Source organism: Bubalus bubalis, chromosome 4, assembly GCF_019923935.1.
Source record: "Bubalus bubalis isolate 160015118507 breed Murrah chromosome 4, NDDB_SH_1, whole genome shotgun sequence".
Lineage (NCBI taxonomy): Eukaryota > Metazoa > Chordata > Mammalia > Artiodactyla > Bovidae > Bubalus > Bubalus bubalis.
In genome coordinates this window covers 133,703,870-133,728,776 of record NC_059160.1, presented here as the reverse complement: position 1 = coordinate 133,728,776, position 24,907 = coordinate 133,703,870, and the positions used below count along the sequence as shown (strand labels likewise).

The window sequence follows — 24,907 nt, the reverse complement described above, 5'->3', positions numbered from 1 at the left end:
ACTTCCTTCTGTGTCAATGTCTGCATTTTATGGTCTAGAGAAATACAAACAACAGAGATTACTAATGGTATTAGATTATAGCTTTAGGAGGCATCTTGATTATAATTTTTTGAACCATGCACTGCCAAGAGAAAAGTAAATGCCACTCTCTCCATAAACTGACCATGTAGGAGACGATTCTGCCTCTTTCCACTTTCTGACCTCAACATCAAAAGCATAGTGAGCAGTTTCTCAACCAGTCCCAACCTAATCACATCATCGTCCACTCTGGTTGGGCACCCCCTGGAGTTTTGCAGCACTCTCTGGAATGTGTATGTCTCGTCTCATTTGTTCGAGTGTTAACAACAGATGCAGAGTGCTGGCTGGTAGGAGACTGACTTACTTGACCTGCACTCAAGATTCACTATCTTCTTTGTCAGTAACTAACCAGAGAAAGAGTGTGCGATCTGGCTCTTGCTTTGTTGTAAACAGGTCTCAGGGTGCAGATTCTTATGCATAGGTACTATGGAGAAGAGAGACTGCTGACTGCCCACAGGTGGCCTGGCAATGTCTGGATTACACACACACAGTGTGCACACAGTAGGTACTCAGGAAAGAATTTTGAATAAATAAATGCAGAGAATCCAGAGTCAGTGATGGAGTGAGAGGATCCAAAGAAGGATGAACTTCAAGAAATAACTTTTTTAAAAAACCCACAATTGAACCATGAGAATTTTTTATGGTCGATGTTCTTGCTCTCCCTCTCTGGCCTCTCTCCCCGAAGCTGTTCCAGGACTGGTTCTCAAGAGTCATCCCCAGAAATGAGGGCACTAGAGCAGTGCCTCCTCACTCCTCTGTGTGCTGCAGGAGCCATCCTGAAGGGCAGGGAGGCAAAGCTCATGGGGTAGGACAGGGAGGGGGCTTCTGAAAAGACCCTGATGGCTGCCTTCACTTGTGACATTTAGGAGCCCTGATTCATGAATTGCCTGGGCTTGAATCCTAGCTCTATCATCCACGAGCTGTGTGAAATTTATCGGCCAGGGTATTTCATCTCTCTGATCCTCAGTTTCCTTATCTGTATAATAGAGCTAAAAAAGTACTGACCTTTTTGGGATATTATGGTATTAAATGCGTTGATATCTATGAAGCTCTGAAAACCATCTCTGGCTTGTACAGAATAGTCAATGCTATGAATAAATTAGTTAAATAAATCATTTAATAATAGTAGAAAAACAAAGTCATGAGAAAGAGAAAGGCTGCTGCTAAGTTACTTCAGTCGTGTCCGACTCTGTGTGACCCCTGAGACGGCAGCCCACGAGGCTTCCCCATCCCTGGGATTCTCCAGGCAAGAACACTGGAGTGGGTTGCCATTTCCTTCTCCAATGCATGAAAGTGAAAAGTGAAAGTGAAGTCGCTCAGTCATGTCCAACTCTTAGTGACCCCATGGACTGCAGCCTACCAGGCTCCTCCGTCCATGGGATTTTCCAGGCAAGAATACTGGAGTGGGGTGCCATTGCCTTCTCCAAAGAGAAAGGCAGCCCCCTAATATCTGAGAGAGCTACCTGGCATTCAGCCAGAACTTGTTCTCCTGTGGAACATAGTTTTGCTCAACATCAACATCAGACAAGGACATTCAGTGACTGTGATGAGTTGAAACAAAGTGAGACCATTCCATCACCAAGTCTGAACAGACAAAACATGAACATTGTCCAAACCTGAAAATTCCAAACATCCCCTCTCCTAGCTAATATGAGCCACTTGCTTGTTGAATTTTTACATATTACAGCTTTATGCTATGCTGCATCCTTCAAGATCAAATGTATTAAGGAACCCAGTCAGAATTATGCCTGCTTCCTGCCAACATCCAACCCAGAGCAGATTCTCTCTTCCTTCATACTACTCTTCCCCCAAATCACCCAACACCAGCCCAGATCCCAAGAAGGCCTTTTTAATGCCACTTCCTGAGACACCCTCATAGTGCGCCATAGGTGCTTGCTCCCTCTCTGCAATGAGGAATAAACCCAGTTGTCAGCTTCAGATGTGTTTCTAGTGAGTTTGACTGGTGGGGGCGGGGGGCATCTACAGCCACCTTACGTGAAAAATTCACAAGGAACTCTCTACGTCAGATTTTGAAACGTGTTTTGAATTGTTTTTTCCAGCAATTTTTATATATTTATTTATGGCTGTATTGGGTCTTCATTGCTGCACGTGGGCTTTCTCTAGTTGCAGAGAGCAGGGCTTCTCTTCATTGCAGTACACGGGCTTCTCACTGCAGTGGCTTCTCTCGTTGCTGGGCACTGGCTCCAGGGCACACTGGCTTCAGTAGTTATGGCTTATGGCACACAGACTTAGTTGCTCCATGGCAAGTGGGATCCTGAACCAGGTTACAACCCATGCCCCTGCACTGGCAGAAGGATTCTTAACCTCTGGACCATCAGGGTAGTCTTCCAAGAGGTTTTGAAGCATTGCCCTGGAAAGATTCCTGGGACAGGAGGGAGGAAGAAGTGAACACTTATTGAGTACATGCTAATTGAAAGGTACTAGGTGAGTTGTACTTAATCTTCAGCATAACCCTGGGCAGCGGATATTTGTTAATTACATTTTACAGCTACAGAGCCTGAGTGTCAGAGAGGCCAAATAACTTGCCCCAAAGTAAAGACATGCTGATAAGTAGGCTAAATCCAGGGGTCAATATTTAGTCAGTAGCAAAGCTTAATTTCATCAGATCTCTAGGAAAAGCACAGCAGTATGTTTGTGATCTAACTGGCACAGTTCAAAGATACATCAGACTTGTTCCCCCACCCTGAAGGAGGGGTGGAAGTGCAAGTGGGACTGGGGAGACCTGAAGCATTCCATGCCGTCTTCCCCTTCCTGCGATAATTGCAGTTTCTTCATGATTGGTTGAGCATGATGCATATGGGAGCCACAGCCCTTACACTCTTCCCCATGTCAGGGCTTCTTTAGGTTCTGTAGTGACTAGAGAAATCAAAGCCTGCGAAACTCCCAGGAAGGCTGAAGTGCCAGCCAGCCCGTTTTCAGATCCTGGTGAGTGCAAACTCTCTGGAAGAGACTGACTCCCCTCTGCAGGAAATCCTCAGTACTTGGTAAATACCAAAGCACTTATATCATCCTATTTTTCCTTTGAATCTTTGCAACTCTCAGAATTTAGCCAGGTACTGTTCCTCTCAATGCCATGACTTCTTGTCACATTGACTGTTTCATCTGACCTTTCCCCTGACACAGGTCATGATAAACCTAGGGTATCTTAGAAAATAAACTATGGGCTACTTAAAGGGCTCAGAAAGCAATTCTCAGTGAGGGTTTGAACCTTCGTTTGATTAAACACTGCCTCCTTGCTACTCAGTGCCCTAGGCAAAAGAAAACAATTCTCCTTCTCCTGTGACCTGCTCTGTTACAGGAATCTAACATCTCTTTTCCCCCTGTACACCCACCTCAAATTTTATTCCTGAGGTCCCATTTGATATTTGCTGGGAGTATCAACCTGGTTAGAGGGAAAAGAAGTGAGTTGTAGTTTAAAGATCATAAAGAAGCAGATGATCCAAGGAAGAAGAGAGGAACTGCAGACACCTTTGCAAAGGCACTAGGCAGATTGAGCAAGAATTTATTGGCAGTCACTGGCCAGACCACATGGCCCTATGAGTCCATCATTTGCTTCACACACACATGGCCCAGCCTAAGCAGGAGGCAAGGCAGAAAGGATTCTTTTATGATTCTGGCTTCCCTAAAACTCTCCACAAAAACAATAATGATAAAATTATATGCCAAACTGGCTGTTTATTGAATGGAGACCAGTCTATGGGCCAAGTGTGGCTCAGAGGGAGCTCTATGTGTCTTGCCAAGAAGGGGCAATGGGCCAAAGGAAGCATTCTCCCCAGTCACTGTTCCAGTGAGAAGACCTATGTCTAATCCCCCAAATCAGGTCACCTCTCCTCATTCATTTTGCTGAACAGTTTAATGTGACAGGCACAAAAATGGAAAGGAAGTTGGACTGGCCAAGTATTTCTGAGCATTCACAGAGAGCTGGATCAACCTTAAAGAGGCAAGAACAGCTGCATAATTTGTGGGACCAGTGCGAACTAAAAATGTGGAATCTCTTATTTATAAATCATTAAGACTTTCAAGATGGCAGCAGCAGAGCATTAAACCAAGTGTAAGGCCCATCTAAGCATGTCTATGAAACTGGCTGTGCCCAGAACCAAGGGATCCAGCGAGGTAGGAAGAATAAAGGGAGGCACAATGAAACACATCCTATTTTTGTTTGTTAGGGAACATACCTGTCTTAGCCCAAAGAGGCAGATTTCATGGTAGACTTCAGGTAGCATGACAGCCCAGGAAGATAATTATTTTAAGACCCAGGGGAGCATGGGCTTCCAGATCCACTGTCATCTCAGTGTTTTCAGCAGCCAGGTGCCACTTCCTGCTACACATTACAGCTCACATCTCCTCTTCACGGGAAGAAAACTCTTGGTGTACAAAAGAAGAGAAAGAATATGGGCGTGGCAGAATGTGGCAGATCATTACTTTTCATGATGAACTTTAGGACATGGAAACTTAGATTTAGCATACAACAAGAACTTTAACAAGGTAAACTTCAGTTTTAAAGTGGTGGAATTGAGGACTTTATGAACTGGGGGAAGAGCAGAATTCTAATAATGTAATTTTATTCCACCCAAGGACAGTGTCCAACCCACTAATCTATTCTTCAAACCACTGCCTTATACAAATCTTCAGGAAATCTGTGACTGATTTTTGGATTATCTTGCAACTGATGTCTACATGGATGTTTTTAAAAGTTCTAGGGAGCTTAAAGTGCATTTTCCTCAGGATTGACCCATTTAGAGCTCGCAGTTGCTCCTTGTTATTTACACTTTGAAGAATGGATTTGCCAAACAAAAGCAAATTGCAATTCATCCTTTACTTGAAGTATTCTGATATTATTCAAAAGGTGGTGTTAGGCTTGAATTTGGAATAGAAAAGTGTTACATTGGAAATGATTATTTAACAGTGATCTGGTCCAATGGTTACAAAAGGCTAGCTCTCTACGCTGATGTGACAGAACCATCTGTGAAGCTATTAGAAAAATATAAATTTCCTGAAATTTTCCCCAGAAATTTTTCAGTTATTAGAGTAGAGCTGGGGAATCTGTATTTCTATAAAACTATTGATTTTAATTTAGTAAATATTAGAAAGAAATAACATGAGCAGAAGTCTCACAAGTCATAAAACCAAGCACAAAGTAGGAATCAGCCTTTGCAGTTCATACATAGATGGACCTGGGTCTGAGAGCCAAGAGTGAAAGTATCATCATACAAGACCTTTGAGGGACTTCCCCAGTAGTCCAGTGGCTAAGACTCCACACTCCCAATGCAAAGAGCCCAGGTTGGATCCCTGGTCAGGAAACTAGATTCCACATGCCCCAATTAAAAAAGAAAAGATCCCATACGTTGTGATGAAGATTCCAAATGCTGCAACTCAGACCCAGGGTTTTATTTGTTTTTAAATAAATAAATATATTTAAAAAAAGCCAAGACCCTCTGAGCTGGCACAGGACTGTATACACACACAGGCTCACACAACCAGGCAGGACTGTATATATCTGCAGGATGCAGATGTATTTATTTACAAAGGAAGACTTTGTGTCCAAGTTCTGATCATCGTTTAACTTCAAACTTGCTGTGTCATCTTCCCCATTCTTTCCACCAGGAGCAGGGTGGTGTTCTGCCTGTCCGCTATCTCTCCCCCAGCTAACTGGGAGAAGTCTTAGAAAATCTGAGCAGCCCTTGGAAAGGGAGCCTCTTCATAAAGCCTTGTAATTTCAGGAGTTCCTTTTTTGACTGAAGGCATTTCCACAGCCTGGCTGGAGGATCTGGAGGCAGAACACCTCCAAGGTCCACAGACACAAACCCAGGGATCTCGTCCTCTCGTGATGTGGCCTCGGCCTTACCGTGGCATGTTCCCCCTATTTCCCTCTTTCCCTTTTCAGTATTTTATTGGATTCCTCTCCTTTCGTGTGAACAGCTGGTCCTCGTAAACCCCAGGCGGCGTAGTTTCAATTTCAGTTTCAGTTTCAATTTTCCGTAGTTGGTTTGCTACCATCACTCCACAAGGTGCTCCCTTCGGTTTCAGCAGGCACATCGGTTTGGACATCCTCTTCCCATAGTTGTCAGTTCATTTCTCTAAGCTGTAGCTGGAGTGGCCACTGTTCGGGATTTGGTTTCCCTTTTTGCTGCTGAAAGTGTATCTGTGTCACTGCCTGTGGTGGGTATTGGGATGATTCCTCTCTTTAGTAGATTGTTAAAATCAATTTCCCAGAGCATCCTTAAGAGGTCAAGGTCTAATGTCTGCTAATAAAGAATGGCTCTGAACAAAGTGGCCTGGATTAGCCTTGCAAGGTGAAAATGACAATGCGCCTGCCTCCAAAATGCTGTAACATTACATGCCAGCCTCTGCCTTGGAACCCTACAAGCCACCGTCTTGAGAACATCAAAGGAAATATTTTTCACTTCTAGAGCATGCCAGCTCCTAGAGATACTGCCACACAAAATAAACTGTCCTCCAAGTGACTGAAAATGCTATTTGCCCTCAGTTGTAGGAAAGCATAAATAAATGGGACAGCATAAGATGGAGAAAGCAAAGGGAGAATTTGATACATTGAACACATGGGAGGCACACCGGATATTTCTCTGGGAGATTTATTCAACTTACTGCACCTTAAAGATGCTTGAAGGCACATCCAAATTCTTTGTAGGCTGGTGCTCAGAGAAGGCAATGGCAAATCACTCCAGGACTCTTGCCTGGAAACTCCCATGGACAGAGGAGCCTGGTAGGCTACAGTCCATGGGGTCGCGAAGAGTTGGACACAACTGAGTGACTTCATTTTCACTTTTCACTTTCCACTTTCATGCATTGGAGAAGGAAATGGCAACCCACTCCAGTGTTCTCACCTGGAGAATCCCAGGGACAGAGGAGCCTGGTAGGCTGCTGTCTATGGGGTCACACAGTCAGGCACGACTAAAGTGACTAAAACACTGGACAACATGCAATAATTCCATGTGTATCTTTTTAAATACATTTTTAAGCTTTCTGTTACCAAAAAAAAAAACTTATAATTGAGTCCTCTAAGAGTGATCTGTGGATAGGTATGCATTTGAGAACTGTTTATCCATGGTCTACAATAAGTACAGGAAATGAGAATAAGCATTTGGAAGTGTTTATAGTAACTTTATACTGCCACACTGTTTTTACTGTATTTTACAGCTGCATTAGTCACATGAATTCATTTTTTCAAATAAATTTTTAAAACTAGCTTTTTAATCATGTACAGTTTGGGAAATAATGGAATAACACCTGTGTTTGCTACAGTCTGTCCATAGACTTCTCCAGGCCAGAATACTGGAGTAGGTAGTTATTGCCTTCTCCAGGGGATCTTCCAGACCCAGGGATTGAACCCCAGTCTCCTGTATTGCAGGCAGATCCTTTACCGTCTGAGCCACCAGGGAAGCCCCATGTTTGCATAACCTAGATTTGTTTCTAACAAACTAGCATAAATACAGAATCCTTCATAGAGAAATACTGTATGAAAAGGACATAAAACTATGCACTTAAGATCTGCTTTTAAATTATTTCTTTAACTTTCTAACTGGCTTCTCTATCTTGTTAGCTTATTATATTATTGCCTTGAAAGGGGTGTCACCAAGAAAGTAAGAGATCCATTTTTTCATATTTCTACTTCCTAATTCATGGATATTCCAAAATGTTTGTGTACATTAGGCTTTAAAAAATACAAGGGCAATAAGTATAACCTCTATCATTCCTGGAATACTCTTTTCTAACTCAGTTCTGTGTTCTCTGATATTTTTAACAAGTCTGTTCTTTAAAGACATCATTAGAGTAGTGTGCCTTATTTAAAATTTATTTTATGAAGGTAAAAACTGTAACTTTCCTTAAAGCTACCCTGTTCCCATATTTTTGATGGAAAATTTTAAGGTAGTTTTACATGTTCTCAAAAGATTTTAAATATATAAGAAAAAGTAATAGAATGGAACTGCTCCCCTTGTTTAGAGATTTAATTCAGGTTTGTGAAACAGAAGTTAGCAGGCCTTTTCACTGTGGAGACTCAGCCCATAGGAAGAGTTTAAGTAGAGCAACCTCATTTGGCTGTTCTAAGTGTCAGTTAAAGACTCTGGCGAAGGAGGGGAAATAAAGGAAGTGCCACCCACCCACATCAACAGACTTGAAAAGCTGGAAAACTTGATTCACAGAGATTTTACATCATATTGCATCAGCAGTTTGGACAAAGAGTCAGTAGTCCTTCAGTGAAAAGTTTGTTTGAGCATAAACTGTTTTCTAGATGTTTTGCTAAAGTCTTGTAATGTCCAATTCCCACAACCTCTCTATGAGGGATTAAGAAGCACTGAACACAATGAGTTCAGAGTCATTTGTTTTCTCTGGCCTTGAAAAAAAGGAGGGGGCACACACACACACCAAATTATTGATCTACTCTATTTTTCCTCTTGTAGTTCATCCAAATATTCTATTATGAAGCTGAAACATTTCAGTTACTGTAATTTTTTCCTAAAGATTCCGGTTCCCACACTGAAATTCTGCCTCCACAGTCCGATTCAGAATCCAGTTCCCAAAATCTGTTCCAAAACATTTGTGGCATAACCCTTGAGAAAGGGAACTTCAAGCCCCACTTGTCTCCCTGAAGAATGAGTCAGAGTATTTTTTAAAAGCAACAAAAATGTGAAATCCCTTGATGAAGTGTTTTTGAAGTGTCCTGACCACATCTGTAGAAATGGTCAGATATTATCTAACTCAGTTCACTTTTTAAAGTGGAAAACAAGTAAATTTAGCACGAATCCAGGCAAGTGATTCCTTCTGAAAGAAAAGAAAAGCTCATTGTATACACACAAAGGAACTTGGTGTTAAACCCTGGGGTAGTGGCGGGCCCAAAGGAAGGAGCGTGAAAGAAATTGGTGAAAACCAGGGTATAGGATTGAGGTGACTTAGAGGGGCAAAATGCCATCTGGAAGTAATGAGAAACTCAGGGAACATGACAATTAGGCACAAAGTTTATGACAATTAGAATTCGCTGCATATCCTTTCCACACATTCAGAGAGTTCTGTTATCAATGTTCTGATGAGTCAGAGATTTAAGAGAATCAAAATAAAGAGCAGTCAAATACAGTACAGGTTTCTGTACAAAGTGTAAAACCCTCTACCTTCACCTTTAGTGTTGTGACTTCAGTCTTAATAATTCTGGAGGCAGATCCCTGAGACTGGAGTTCACAGTCCTCATGACATGTTCTGGCACAGGAAATGGGCTTCCCCTCCTGATGCAGAAGGCAGATGAACACAGTGAAGATGCCTGATGGGCAAAGAAGTCACCCATGCAATGAAAGGAACACCCAGCTTGTAGTAATGAGCTGCTGCTGCTTCACTGCTCACTGCGTGTCACATGTTATCTGCGATGCTTTACACAGGGCCCCTCCTTACCTTTTCAACCATTCTAGAAGGTAGGTATGATTTCCATTTTATGGGGCGAGGACTCTGAGGCAAAGAGGGATTCTCCTGAGATCTAAAGATAAGATCCGAATGTATGTTTGTCAAAGTATAAAGTCCAACCTCTTCACCCCTCAGCCAAACTACCTGAAAGTTATCTGAATGGCTGTTTGAGGTCAGAAATGGAAGTGACTTACCAGGTAATGGAACAGGATTCGAAGAGAAAAAACAGAATCATGGCCTCTGGCAATGACTGGAATTATATTGTGTTGAAAAAACTTCAGTATGGTATCAAAATTAGCTTAAATGTACACTAACATAATTGAATATATTTGATTAGTAAGTACTGGCCTGGCATGCTGCAGTCCATGGCGTCGCACCAACTCTTTGCAACCCCTTAGACTGTAGCCTGCCAGGCTCCTCTCTCCATGGAATTCTCCAGGCAAAAATATACAGGAATGAGTTGCCATTCCCTTCTCTAGGGGATCCCAGCCCAGAGATGGAACCCAAGTCTCCTGCATTACAGGCGTTTTCTTTACTGTCTGAGCCACCAGGTAAGCCCCAAATCCTGTCCAGGGACAGGACAAATCCTAAGCCAATTTAATAATGTATACCAAGATTTATATAACCAGGAGAATGAAATACCCTTGGAAACAGTCATCCAAGGAAACTCCATTTATTCCATTGTTCAGTATCTTTGGGAGGTCTGTTTTTTTTTTTTTTTTTAAACACCTATACTTCTTATGCTGTACAATATATCCTGCAGATTATTTTATACATAATAGTTTGTACCTCTTAATCCCCTATTGCCCCCCTTCCCTCTCTCTACTGGTAACCACTAGTTTGCTCTCTATATGTGTGGTTCTGCTTCTTTTTTGTTTTATTCACTAGTTTGGTGTATTTTTAGATTCCACATATAAGCGATGTCATACAGTATTTGTCTTTCTCTGACTTATTTCACTTAGCATAATACCTTCCAAGTCCATTCATGTTGTTGGAAATGGCAAAATATTCTTTTTTTTTTATGGCTGAGTAGTATATTGTGTATATATACTACATCTTTATCCATTCATCTGTTGATGGACACTTAGATTGCTTCCATATCTTGGCAGTTATAAATAATGCTGCCATAAACACTGGGGTTCATGTATCTTTTTTAATTACTGTTTTTGGGTTTGGGGGATATATACCCAGGAATGGAATTTCTGGATTATTTTGGAGTTCTATTTTTAGTTTTTGAAGAATCTTCTGTACTGCTGTACAACGGCTGCACGAATTTGCATTCCCACCACCAATGTACAAGAGTTCCCTTTTCCCCATATCCCTGCCACCACATTTGTTATTTGATGTTAGCTATTATGACAGGTATGAGGTGATATCTCATTGTGGTTTTGATTTGCATTTTCCTCATGATTAACAATGCAGAAGGCAATGGCACCCCACTCCAGTACTCTTGCCTGGAAAATCCCATGGATGGAGGAGCCTGGTAGGCTGCAGTCCACGGGGTCGCAAAGAGTCGGACACAACTGAGCGACTTCACTTTCCCTTTCCACTTTCATGCATTGGAGAAGGCAATGACAACCCACTCCAGTGTTCTTGCCTGGAGAATCCCAGGGATTGGGGGAGCCTGGTGGGCTGCCGTCTATGGGGTCGCACAGAGTTGGACACGACTGAAGCGACTTAGCCGCATGATTAACAATATTGAGCATCTTTTCATGTGTCTGTTGGCCATTTGCATATCCTCTTTGGAAAAATGTCTATTTAGCTCTTCTGCTCATTTTTTAATTGGATTATTTGTTTTTTGATGTTGAGTTGTATGATCTGTTTATGTATTTGGGATTTTAACTCCTTTCCAGTCATATCAATTGCAAATATTTTCTCCCATTCTGTTTGTTCTCTTTTCATTCTATTGATGGTTTCCTTTGCTGTATTTAGGTCCCATATGTTTACTTTTGCTTTTATTTCTTTTTGCCTCAGGAGACAGATCCAAAAAAATATTGGTACAATTAATGTCAAACAGTATTCTGCCTGTGTTTTCCTCTAGTTTTATGGTTTCCAGTCTTACATTTAGGTTAATCCAGATTTAGTTTATTTCTCTATATGATGTTAGAGAATGTTCTCATTTCATTCTTTTATACGCAGTTGTCCAGTTTTTGCAGCACCACTTATTGAGGAGACTGCCATAGACTAATTGACCAAAAGTGCATGGGCTTATTTCTGGGCTCTCTATTCTGTTTCATTGATCTGTGTGTCTGTTTTTTGTGCCAGTGCCATACTGTTTTTATTACTGTACCTTTGTAATATAGTTCAAAGTCAGCATGATTCCTTCAGCTATATTTTTCTTTCTCAAGATTGTTTTCGCTATTCAGGGTCTTTTCTGTTTCCATACAAATTTTTAAAATTATTTGTTTTAGTTCTGTGAAAAATGCTACTGGTAATTTGATAGGGATTGCACAGCATAGGTAGATTGCTGTGAGTAGTATGGTCATTTTAACAATATTAGTTCTTTCAATTCAAGAACACAGTATATCTTTCCATCTGTGCTGTCTTCAGTTTCTTTCTTCAGTGTCTTATAGTTTTCTGAGTACAGGTCTCTTACCTCTGGTAGGTTTATTCCTAGGCATTTTATTCTTTATGATACAGTGGTAAATGGGATTGTTTAACTAGATGATTATTACTGAATAAAAATGCAGGATTTCTGTATAATAATTTTATATCTTGCAAATTAATTTTGTATCCGACTGAATTTATTGATTGGCTCTAGTAGTTTTCTGGTAGTGTCTTTTAGGATTTTTTTAAGTATAATATCATGTCATCTGCAAACAGTTACAGTTTTACTTCTTCCTTTCGAATTTGGATTCATTTTATTTTTTCTTGTCTTTTATTGTAGCTAGGACTTCCAGTACTATGTTGAATAAAAGTGGCAAAAGTAGGCATACTTGTCTTGCTCCTAATCTTAGAGGAAATTTTTTTCAGCTTTTCATTATTGAGATATTGTTAGCTGTGGGTCTGTCATGTATGGACTTATTACATTGCCCACTTTCTGGAGAGTCATTATCATAAATGGGTATTGAATTTCATCAAAAGCTTTTTCTGCATCTCTTAGATGGTCGTATGATTTTTATTCTTCAGTTTGTTGGTATGGTATATCACACTGATTGATTTGCAGATATTGAGAAATCCTTGCATCTCTGGGATAAATCCTAGTTGATCATAGTATATGATCCTTTTAATTGTTTTTATTGCTGGACTTGGATTGTTAATATTTTGTTGAGTTTTGCATCTATGTTTATCACTAATATTGGCCTGTAATTTTTTTTTTTTGAGATATCTTCTGCTTTAGGTATCAGGGTGATGATGGCCTCATAGAGTTTAGAGTGTTCCTTCCTTGGAAATTTTTGAAATCGCTTGAGAAGTATAGATATTAACTCTTCTCTAAATGTTTGAAGCAACAGTTAGAACTGGACATGGAGCAACAGACTTGTTCCAAATAGGAAAAGAAGTACGTCAAGGCTGTATATTGTCACCCTGCTTATTTAACTTATATGCAGAGTACATCATGAGAAACGCTGGACTGGAAGAAACACAAGCTGGAATCAAGATTGCCAGGAGAAATATCAATAACCTCAGATATGCAGATGACACCACCCTTATGGTAGAAAGTGAAGAGGAACTCAAAAGCCTCTTGATGAAGGTGAAAGTGGAGAGAGAGTGAAAAAGTTGGCTTAAAGCTCAACATTCAGAAAACCAAGATCATGGCATCCGGTCCCATCACTTCATGGGAAATAGATGGGCAAACAGTGGAAACAGTGTCAGACTTTATTTTTGGGGGCTCCAAAATCACTGCAGATGATGACTGCAGCCATGAAATTAAAAGACACTCCTTGGAAGGAAAGTTACGACCAACCTAGATAGCATATTCAAAAGCAGAGACATTACTTTGCCAACAAAGGTCCATCTAGTCAAGGCTGTGGTTTTTCCCGTGGTCATGTATGGATGTGAGAGTTGGACTGTGAAGAAGGCTGAGTGCCGAAGAATTGATGCTTTTGAACTGTGGTGTTGGAGAAGACTCTTGAGAGTCCCTTGGACTGCAAGGAAATCCAACCAGTCCATTCTGAAGGAGATCAGCCCCGGGATTTCTTTGGAAGGACTGATGCTAAAGCTGAAACTCCAGTACTTTGGCCACCTCATGCGAAGAGTTGACTCATTGGAAAAGACTCTGATGCTGGGAGGGATTGGGGGCAGGAGGAGAAGGGGACGACAGAGGACGAGATGTCTGGATGGCATCACTGACTCGATGGACGTGAGTTTGAGTGAACTCCAGGAGTTGGTGATGGACAGGGAGGCCTGGCGTGCTGCGATTCATGGGGTCTCAAAGAGTCAGACACGACTGAGCGACTGAACTGAACTGAAATGTTTGGTAGAATTTACCTGTGAAGTCATCCAGTCCTAGAATTTTGTTTTTTGGGAGTTTGTAAATTACTGATTCAATTTCATTACTGATAATTTGTCTGTTCATATTTTCTATGTCTTCTGGTTCAGTTTTTGGAGATTGTATGTTTCTAACAATTTGCCCAATTCTCTTATGTTGTGTCTTTTGTTGGCATTTAGTTGTTCATAGTAGTCTCTTACAATTATTGTACTTCATGGTATCAGTTGTACCTTCTTTTTCATTTCTGATTTTATTGATTTAGGCCTTCTCCATCTTTTTTTCTAGATGAATCTTGTTAAAAATATATTAGTTTTACTTTTCCAAAGAGTCGGCTTTCAGTTTCATTGATCTTTCTATTATTTTTTAGTTTTTATTTGTTTCTGCTCTGAGCTTTATGATTTCTTTCCTTCTACTAACTTTGAGTTTTGTTTGTTGTTCTATTTGCTTTAGGTGTAAGTTTTGTTTATTTATTTAAGGCTTTTCTGATTTCTGGAGGTAACCTTGTATTGCTAATATACTTCCCTCATAGAACTGCTTTTTCTATGTCCTATAGGTTTTGGGTCATCATGTTTTCATTTCTGTTTGTATGTATTTTTTAGTTTCCTTTTTGATTTCTTCAGTAATCCATTGGTTGTGCAGTAGTATATTGTTCAGCCTTCTTGTGTTTGTGTTTTTTCATTTTTTTTTTAATCTTGTAGTTGCTTCTAAATGCTTGATATTATTTTAGTCTTAATTTGCTGAGGTTTGCCTAGCATGTGATCTATCTTGGAGAATGTTCCGTGTACTCTTGAAAAGTGTATCCTGCTGCTTTTGAATGGAATGCTCTATAAATGCCAATTAAATCCATCTGGTCTAATGTGTTATTTAAAGCCAGTGTTTTCTGTCTGGATGGTCTCTTCATTTATGTAAATTCTGTTTAAACTCTCCTACTATTATTGTTTGGCTATCAGTTTCTCCTTTTATGTTTGCTAATAGTCCCTTATATATTGAGATGCTCCTGTGTTGGGTGTAAATATATTTACAATTGTGATGTTTTATTCTGGAGCTGACTCCCTGATGTGATCTTTGTTTCTTATCGGAGAAGGCAATGGCACCCCACTATTTTGTCTAATATAAGTATTATTACTCTGACTTTCTTTTGATTTCCATTTGCATAAAATAACTTTCTCCATTCCCTTCCAGTTTGTGTGTTTCTCCAGATCTGAAGTGAGTCTCTTGTAGGCAGCATATATACAGGTCTTGATTTTTTAATTCATTCAGCCATTTTTGTGTCTTTTGATTTAAAGTCCATTAACATTTAACATAATTATAGCTGTTATGTTCTTATTTTGTTACTTGTTTGTCAGCTACTTTGTAGATGATTTTTTCCCATTTCTTTTTCTTTTTTTCTTTTTCTTTTGTGAATTAATAGCTATTTTTAGTGTTGTGTTTGGAGTTCTTTTTCTTTTTTGTGTATACACCTACTATAGATTTTTCATTTGTGGTTACCATCAGGTTTTTATATATATACAGGTTTTTATAGTTTTTATATTATTGTTTTCAGTTGCTGATATGTTATTTTCAAGTGCATTAAAAAGCCTGCATCTCTGCTTTCCTCTCCTCATTACTGCCACAAAAATTCCAAAATGAACACTTCGTTGGAAAAGGCAAACATACCGTAAAGTAGGAAATTATCCACACAAAAAACTAGTAGGAAGGTTAAAAAAAAACAAAGTATTAAAATCATCTATATCCAGAATAAGCAGAGACAAGACAATTGAGAGTTCTTTGTTTGGAATTAACTTCTAACTATTGCTGTATTTTTCCAGTTTCATTGATATTTAATTGACATATATCACTGAATAAGTTTCAGATGTACCGCATAATGGTTTAACTTTCATATATTGTGAAATGATTACTGCAATAAGTTTATGTAGCAGCCATCATCTTTATATAGATACAATAAAAAGAAAAAGCAGGAAAAAAATTATTTTCTTGTAAAGAGACCTCTCAGAATTTACTCTTTTAACAACTTTCTTATATAGCAGTGTTAACTATAGTTATCATGTTGTATATTATATTTCTAGTACTTCTTTATCTTATAACTGAAATTTTGTATCCTTTAACCATGTTCCTCCAAAATTCTCCCCTACCTGCTGCCTCTGACAATCATTAGTCCTTTACTATGAGTTTTTTTAAAATTAGACTGTGAATGTAAGATCATATTACATTTGTTTTTGTTTGACTTATTTCACTTAAAGCCCTCAGAATCAATCTCTGTTTTTGAAAATGGCAGAATTCTCTCATTTTTATGAGAGAATAAAATGAATAATAATACTGAATAATATTCACTTGAATAATACTCCATTGTATATATTTACCACAACTTCTTTTTTTTTTTTTCCATTCATCCCTTGATGGACCCTTAGGCTGCTTTCGTACTTTGACAATTTGCAAATAATATTGCTACTGTGAACATGGGAGTGCAGATACCTCCTAAAGTTTGTCTCTGTTTTCTTTGGATGTGTTTCCAGAAGTGGAATTGCTGGATTATATAATAGTTTTATTTGTAATATTTTGAGACTCCTCCATTCTGTTTTCCACAGTGGCTATACTAGTTTACAGTCCTACCAATAATGTACAAGGATTCCCATTTTTCCATATTCTTTCCACATTTATTTTATCTTGTCCTTTTTCATGATAGCCATTCTAATGGTCATGAGGTGATAATCACTGTGGTTTTGATTCAGATTGGTTCAGTCACTCAGTTGTGTCCGACTCTTTGTGACCCCATGGACTGCAGCATGCCAGGCCTCCCTGTCCATCACCAACTCCCAGAGTCCACCCTAACCCATGTCCATTGAGTCGGTGATGCCATCCAACCATCTCATCCTCTGTCTTCCCCTTCTCCTCCTGCCTTCAGTCTTGCCTAGCATCAGGGTATTTTCAAATGAGTCAGCTCTTCGCATCAGGTGGCCAAAGTATTGGAGTTTCAGCTTCAACATTAGTCCTTCCAATGAACACTCAGGACTGATCTCCTTTAGGATGGACTGGTTGGATCTCCTTGCAGTCCAAGGGACTCTCAAGAGTCTTCTCCAACACCACAGGTCAAAAGCGTCAATTTCTCAGTGCTCAGCTTTCTTTATAGTCCCAACTCTCACATCCATACATGACTACTGGAAAAACCAACCCTTGACTAGATGGACCTTTGTTGGCAAAGTAATGTCTCTGCTTTTTAATATGCTGTCTATGTTGGTCATAACTTGCCTTCCAAGAAGTACGTTTCTTTCAATTTCATGGCTGCAGTCACCATCTGCAGTGATTTTGGAGCCCAGAAAAATAAAATCTGCCACTGTTTCCACTGTTTACTCATCTAATTGCCCTTAAGTGATGGGACCAGATGCCATGATCTTCGTTTTCTGAATGTTGAGCTTTAAGCCAACTTTTTCACTCTCCTCTTTCACTTTGATCAAGAGGCTCTTTAGTTCTTCTTCACTTTCTGCCATAAGGGTGGTGTCATCTGCATATCTGAGGTTATTGATATTTCTCCTGGCAATCTTGATTCCAGCTTGTGCTTCCTTCAGCCCAGTGTTTCTTATAATGTACTCCGCATATAAGGTAAATAAGCAGGGTGACAATATACAGCCTTGACGTACTCCTTTTCCTATTTGGAACAGTCTGTTGTTCCATGTCCAGTTCTAACTGTTGCTTCCTGACCTGCATACAGATTTTTCAAGAGGCAGGTCAGGTGATCTGGCATTCCCATCTCTTTCAGAATTTTCCAGTTTGTTGTGATTCACAGAGTCAAAGACTTTGGCATAGTTAATAAAACAGAAATAGATGTTTTTCTGGAACTCTGTTTTTTCAACAATTGGCATTTCCCTAATGACTAGTGATGTTAAGCATCCTTTCATGTATTTGTTGGCCATTTCTATATATTCTTTGGAAAAATGTCTATTTGTGTTTTTTCCCTGTTGGTTTTTTTTTGTTTGTTTGTTTGTTTGTTTGCTATTGAGTTTTATGAGTTCTTTATATATTTTAGATATTAATTCCTTATCAGATATATGGATTACAGATACTTTTTCTCATTTATAGGTGATCTTTTCACTTTGTTGTTACTTTTGCTGTGCAGAAGCATTTTGGTTTCATATAGTCCCACTTTTTAATTTTTGCTTTTGTTGCTTAGGTTCTAGGAATCATACCAAAAATTTATTGCCAAGACCTATGTCAAGGAGCTTTTTTCCCCATATTTTCTTCTGGTAATTTTACTGTTAGCTTCAGGTCTTACCTTTAAGTCCTAGTCCATTTTTAGTTAATTTTTGTGAGTGGTGTAACACAGAGGTCTAGTTATATTCTTCTACATGTGTCCAGTTTACTGAATACATTGATTAAGCATAACAGCTTTGCAAGTTCTTTAGGATATTCTACATATAAAATCATACCATCTGCAGAAAGAGGCAATTTTAACTTGTTTTCAAATTTTGATGACTTCCCTGGTAGCTCAGATGGTTAAGAATCTCCCTGCAATGCAGGAGACCCAGTTTCAATCCCTGGGTCGGGAAGATTCCCTGGAGAAGGCTTTGACTACCCACTCTAGTATTCTTGGCTGGAAAAACCCATGGACAGAGGAGCCTAGTAGGCTACAAAGAGTCGGACATGTAGAATTGTGTCCAACTCTTTGTAGGGGTTGCAAAGAGTCGGACACAACTGAGCGACTAACACTTTGAACACTTCTTTTTCTTGCCTGATGTTCTAGCTAGAATTTCCAGTACTGTGTTGAATGGAGTGGTGAAGGTTGGGCACCCTTATCTTGTTTCTGATCTTAGAGGAAATGCTTTTAATCTTTCTCCATTGAGCATGATATATTAGCTGTGGGCTTATCACATGTGGGCTTTATGTTGAGATACATTTCTTTAATACCTAATTTGTTAACTTTGTATCATTAAAAGATGTTGATTTTTCAAATGCTTTTTCTGCATCTGTTGAGATGATCATAATTTTTTCCCTTTTGTTTTATTAATGTGATATATCATATTGATCAATTTGTGTCTTTTGAATCATTCTCACATCCAGGGATAAATTCCATTGACCATGGTGAATGATAGTTTAGTGTCCTGCTGAATTTGCTTTGCTTGTATGTTATTGAGCATCTTTCCTTTTATATTGATAAGAGATATTGTGTCAGTAATTTTCAAAAGTGCCCTTTTGTGTTTTGGTTTCAGGTAACACTGGCCTTGTGAAATAAGTTTGGCCATGTTCCCTCCTCTTCAGTATTTTGGAATAGTGTGAAGAGGATAAGTATTAGCTCTTCTTGTGTTTGGTAGAGTTCCCCCTGTGAAGCCACCTGGTCCTAGACTTTTTTTTGGACAGGGATGGGGGAAGAGTTTTTTGACTACCAATTCAGTTTCATTGTTAGTGATTACTCTATTCAGATTTTCTATTTCTTTCTGATTCAGTCTTCAAATATTTTATGTTTCTAGGAATTTGTCCATTTGTCCTAGGTTATCCACTCTAATGGCACCCCACTCCAGTACTCCTGCCTGGAAAACCCCATGGACGGAGGAGCCTGGTGGGCTGCAGTCCATGGGGTCGCTGAGGGTCGGACACGACTGAGTGACTTCACTTTCACTTTTCACTTTCATGCATTGGAGAAGGAAATGGCAACCCACTCCAGTGTTCTTGCCTGGAGGGATGGGGGAGCCTGGTGGGCTGCCATCTCTGGGATCGCACAGCGTTGGACACGACTGAAGTGACTTAGCAGCAGCAGTAGCAGTATTCCCTTATGATTGTTTGGGCTTCCCTGGTGGCTCAGATGTTAAAAGAGTCTGCCTGCAGCGAGGGAAATGCAGGTTCAATTCCTGGGTCGGGACAATCCCCTAGAGCAGGAAATGGCAAACTGCTCCTTGCCTGGAGAATTCCATGGACAAAGGAGCCTGGTGGGCTACATACAGTCCATGGGGTCACAAAGAGTTGGACTCAACTGAGGGACTAACACTTTTTTTTTTCTTTTGATTGTTTATATTTCTAGAATGTAAACTGTTAAGTTCTCCTCTTTCATTTCTAATTTTATTTATTTGGGCCCTCTCTCTCCTTTTCTTGGTGAGTCTGGGTAAATATTTCTCTATTTTGTATATTATCTTTTAAAAACTAATCCTTATTTCATTGAGCTTTTCTGTTTGTGTTTTAGTCTTTGTTTTATTAAGGGTGTTTGTGGAGTTCTGTTCTTTCATTTGTAACATATCTTTTGTCTTCTCATTTCATTTGACTTCCTGTGTTTGTTTTTATGAATTAGGTGAAACAGTTATCCTCCCAGTATTGAAAACATGTCCTTGTGTTGGAGCATCCTTATACAGACCACATGTGTCTTGTGACTTTGGCAGGAGAACTGGAGCTGAAGTGGTCATGGGCCGGCACTTTTCCCAGGGGTTACTGGGGGATCCACCTTAGTAGGTGGGGGTGGTAGCTGGGGCCAGAGCCTGGTGCAACCAGGGCTTCTCCCAGGTTACACCTTGGTGGAGGTGAGCACCACTGAAGCCCAGCATGAACCAGGGCTTCTCCTATGGTATACCAGGGGCTATGGCCTTGGTGGGTAGAAGGGACTGGAGTCTGCACTCAGAACAGGGCAGAGGGCATGCTGTCTTAAGCTGACTAGAGTGCCAGGTGCTTTTTAATCTGCTGACTCTCTGCTGGAACTCAGAGCAAGTGACCAAGACCAAATCTTGGTTTTCTGTTATCTTCTGGCTGTCCTGGTTATAAGCCCCAGTGGTTTTTGGAATCAGTTAAGGGGGTTTACGGAGGAGCCTGGTGGGCTGCAGTCCATGGAGTTGCTAGAGTCGGACATGACTGAGCGACTTCACTTTCACTTTTCACTTTCATGCATTGGAGGAGGAAATGGCAACCCACTCCAGTGTTCTTGCCCGGAGAATCCTAAGGACAGGGGAGCCTGGTAGGCTGCTGTCTGTGGGGTCGCACAGAGTCGGACACGACTGAAGCGACTTAGCAGCAGCAGCAGCAAGGGGGTTTATATTCCCAGTTCCAGTCCCCAGTGCTGAGGTACTCTATTTGAGGTTTGAACCCCTCACTTCTTCTGAGGACTTCCAAGTTTGTGATTTCCCCTTCTGCTTGCGGGTCACACACTGGGGCTGTTGGTCCTGACTAGAATGCATCTCTGCCTCACCTACCTGTCACAAAGATTTTTTCATATATCCTTAATTGTAGAAGAGGTGTTCTGCTAGTCTTCAGGTTGTTCTCAGATAAAATTGTTCTATATATGGTTTTAGATTCGGTGTGTCCATGGGAGGAGTTGAGCTCAGAATGTTCCTACACTGTCATCTGCATTCTTTTCATTCTTTTTGCTCCTATGACTAGATAATGTCCTATTTTCCACATTGCTGATTCTTCGTTCTGCATGGTCAAGTGGGTTTTTCAAGCTCTCTACTGAATTATCATTTCATTTATTCTACTTTTCAGATCTAGAATTTCCATTTTGAGTATGTCTGTTTTTGTTTGCTGATGTCCACATTGTTTGGTAGCAGTTTCTATTTCTTTGTTAAACTTATTTTGTTCATGCATTTGTTATTGTCGTTCAGTCGCTCAGTTGTGTTCTACTCTTTGCAACACGGTGGACTCCAGCACATCAGGCTTCCCTGTCCTTCATTATCTCCCAGAGTTTGTTCAAATTCATGTCCATTGAGTCGGTGATGCTATCTAACCATCTCATCCTCTGCACTCCCTTCTCCTTTTGCCTTCAATCTTTCCTAGGATCAGGGTCTTCTCCAGAGTCAGCTCTTCAAATCAGGTGGCCAGAGTATTGGAGTTGCAGCATCAGTCCTTCCAATGAATATTCAGGATTGATTTCTTTAGGATTGACTGGCTTGATTCTCTTGCAGTTCAAGGAACTCTCAAGAGTCTTCTCCAGCACCACAATTCAGAAGCATCAATTCTTTGGCACTCAGCCTTCTTTTTGGTCCAACTCTCACATCTGTATGTGACTACTGGAAAAACCATAACTTTGACTATATGGACCTTTGTTTGCAAAGTGATGTTTCTGCTTTTTAACACAGCAAGTTCATCATAGCTTTCCTTCCAAGGAACAAGTATCTTTAATTTTCATGGCTGCAGTGACTGTCGGCAGTGTTTTTGGAGCCCAAGAAAATAAAATCTGCCACTGCTTCCACTTTTCCCCCTTCTATTTGCCATAAAGTGATGGGACCAGATGCCATGATCTTAGTTTTTTGAATGCTAAGTTTTAAGCCAACTTTTTCACTCTTTTCACCCTCATCAAGAGGCTCTTTAGTTCCTCATCACTTTCTGTGATTAGCGTGGAATTATCTGCATATCTGAGTTTGTTATTTCTCCCAGCTATCTTTATTCCAGCTTATGGGTCATCCAGCCTAGCATTTCGCATGACGCATTCTGCATATAGGTAAAGTGATCTGGTATTCCCATCTCTTTAAGGAATTTCCCCAGTTTGTTGTGATCCACACAATTAAAGGCTTTAGCATAGTCAACGATGCAGATGTTTTTCTGGAACCCCTTTGCTTTCTCTACGATCCAGAGAATGTTGGCAATTTGATCTCTTGTTCCTCTGCCTTTTCTAAATACAACTTTATACATCTGGAAGTTTCTCAGTTCACATAGTGCTGAAAGCAAGCCTGAAGGTTTTTGAGCATAACCTTACTAGCATATGAAATGAGCGCAATTGTCCAGTAGTTTGAACATTCTTTAGCACTGCCCTTTTTTGGGGTTGGAATGAAAACTGACCTTTTCTAGTCCTGTGGCCATTGCTGAGTTTTCCAAATTTGCTGACATTTTGAGTGCTGCACTTTCACAGCATCATCTTTTAGAATTTGAAATACCTCAGATGGAATTCCATCACCTCCACGAGATTTATTCATAGTAATGCTTCCTAAGGCCCACTTGACTTCACACTCCAGGATGTCTAGCTCTAGGTAAGTGACCACACCATCGTGGTTATCTGGGTCATTAAGACCTTTTTTGTATAGTTCTTCTGTGTCTTCTTGCCACCTCTTCTTAATTTCTTCTACTTCTGTTAGGTTCTTACCATTTCTGTCTTTTATTGTGTCCATCCTTAGATTACTTTCCTAATTTCATTGCCTGTCTATTTTTATAGTTCACTAAACTTTTTAAAAACAATTATTCTCAATTCGTTGCCTGACATTTAACAGCTTTTCATTTATTAATTTCCTTGCATGGTGTCATATTTACGTAATGTTTTATGATCCTTGATTTCTTACACTGGTTTATTTGCATAAGTGGTCTCCTTTTCCGTACTTTGCTGGTTCACCTTGGCAGAGATAAGTTTTCATTAGTTCAGTTGGATTTCTGGGCATGTTTATCGGTAAGGCCTTTGGGCAGGTGGGGAGCTGCTAAGAATCTATTTGGGGCAAGGCAACTGAGCTCTTAAGGTGGGAGTGAGGCCTGTGCCACTAGCTGAGAATAGCTGGATAGACTGCTGCTTGGTTCCCTGCACAAGAGATATGATAGGATGTGCTCCACATTTGCCTGGAATGCCTCCTCTGAGAACCTGAGTCAGGCAGACCTACACCCCACTGAGAGTTCCCTGGTCAGACTGTGCTACCTTCTTGGTTCTGCAGGTGATACTTGTTAAATGATCATGACTGAGCTCTTTACTCGACAGTAGGTGGGGCTGTGAAGTAGCTTGCCTTGCAGGATTGCTGGACAGGATGCAGGCCATGGGTTTGGGGACCAAAATCTGGCAAAAGTGTACACTGATTATCTTGGTCAGGTGAGGCCACCAGTTTTGCTCTGCAGATGGGAAAAGCCATAGGTTGTGGCTCATGGGTTTTAAGCAACACTGTAAGCAGGACTATTGGAGGGGCTATGCATTGTACTCTGGTTAGGTTCCCTGATCAGAAAGCCCGAAGGAGCTGAGTTTATTTCCCTTCCTCAATGCAGTGGGAGGAGCATCTCCAAGACAGTAAGTCTCTCTGTTTGTGGTATTGACTGAAGCCAATCCAGTTGGCCCAAGCTCCCTGGTCAAACAGGGTTGCTTGCTTTGCTCTTGAGGTCAGCTCTGCCCTTCCTCCTCTCAGGTTGAGTTAATCAGCCACTTCCAGGTGTTCTGCCAACCCTTCCTGCAGACGGGGTGGATAGTCACAATCTACAGAGGGTGGGGCAGACCAGGCTCCAGAGCTGGAAGGTCTCCTCCTTTGAAGACCTGAATCAGCCAAACCTGCACCCCTCTGAGTTCCCTGGTCAGACTGTGCTACCTTCTTGGTTCTGCAGATGAGCAAAGCCGCTGCTTGGGACTACTACTTGGGCACAGCAGATAGGAACTCAGACTGCGAAGATCCAAGGGCTGGTTGTTGCAAGCCCCTCTTACTGGTATTTTATCCATGAATAGTTTTTAGTTTTTCTTTTAGTTAGGGGAAGTGAAGGAAGAATGAACTGTCACCACCTTGGTGATACCATTCTCTATGACTGCATTCTCAGAGTATCCTCAGGGGTAGAACCCTCATGTTCTTTCAAGGTAAATCTGATTTCTAAATATGGCAGAGTCACCTGGAGTCAAATCTAAGAAGTGATGCATCATCATATAAAGCTGTACCATCACTTTTGATCACACACTCCTTTCAAGAATGTGATTAAACCTATGAAACGTAATATCATGCATTGAAAGCACAGCCTGTTCCTATGAGATGGGTACTTTCAATCATTTTGTCAAAAAGCATGATTTCTAGACAGCACTCAAGTTTCCTTCAGTTCAGTTCAGTCGCTCAGTCGTGTCCGACTCTCTGTAACCCCATGAATCGCAGCACGCCAGGCCTCCCTGTCCATCACCAACTCCCGGAGTTCACTCAAACTCACGTCCATCGAGTCAGTGATGCCATCGAGCCATCTCATCCTCTGTTGTCCACTTCTCCTCCTGCCCCCAATCCCTCCCAGCATCAGAGTCTTTTCCAATGAGTCAACTCTTCTCATGAGGTGGCCAAAGTACTGGAGTTTCTG

At 40.6% G+C, this 24,907-nt stretch overlaps 1 long non-coding RNA gene across 19 annotated transcripts in view; it reads left to right on the top strand.

The window, feature by feature from the left end:
• The window catches only part of LOC102399193, a 524,597-nt gene that overhangs the window by 461,549 nt on the left and 38,141 nt on the right, over nucleotides 1-24,907 (top strand). For 2 of the 19 annotated variants that reach the window (XR_006550772.2, XR_006550780.2), the window contains one exon: nucleotides 9,319-9,518. The exons of the other annotated variants lie outside the window; for them this stretch is intronic. This is a non-coding gene — a long non-coding RNA (uncharacterized LOC102399193). The remainder of the gene's footprint in view (nucleotides 1-9,318; nucleotides 9,519-24,907) is intronic. 19 annotated transcript variants of the gene reach the window in all.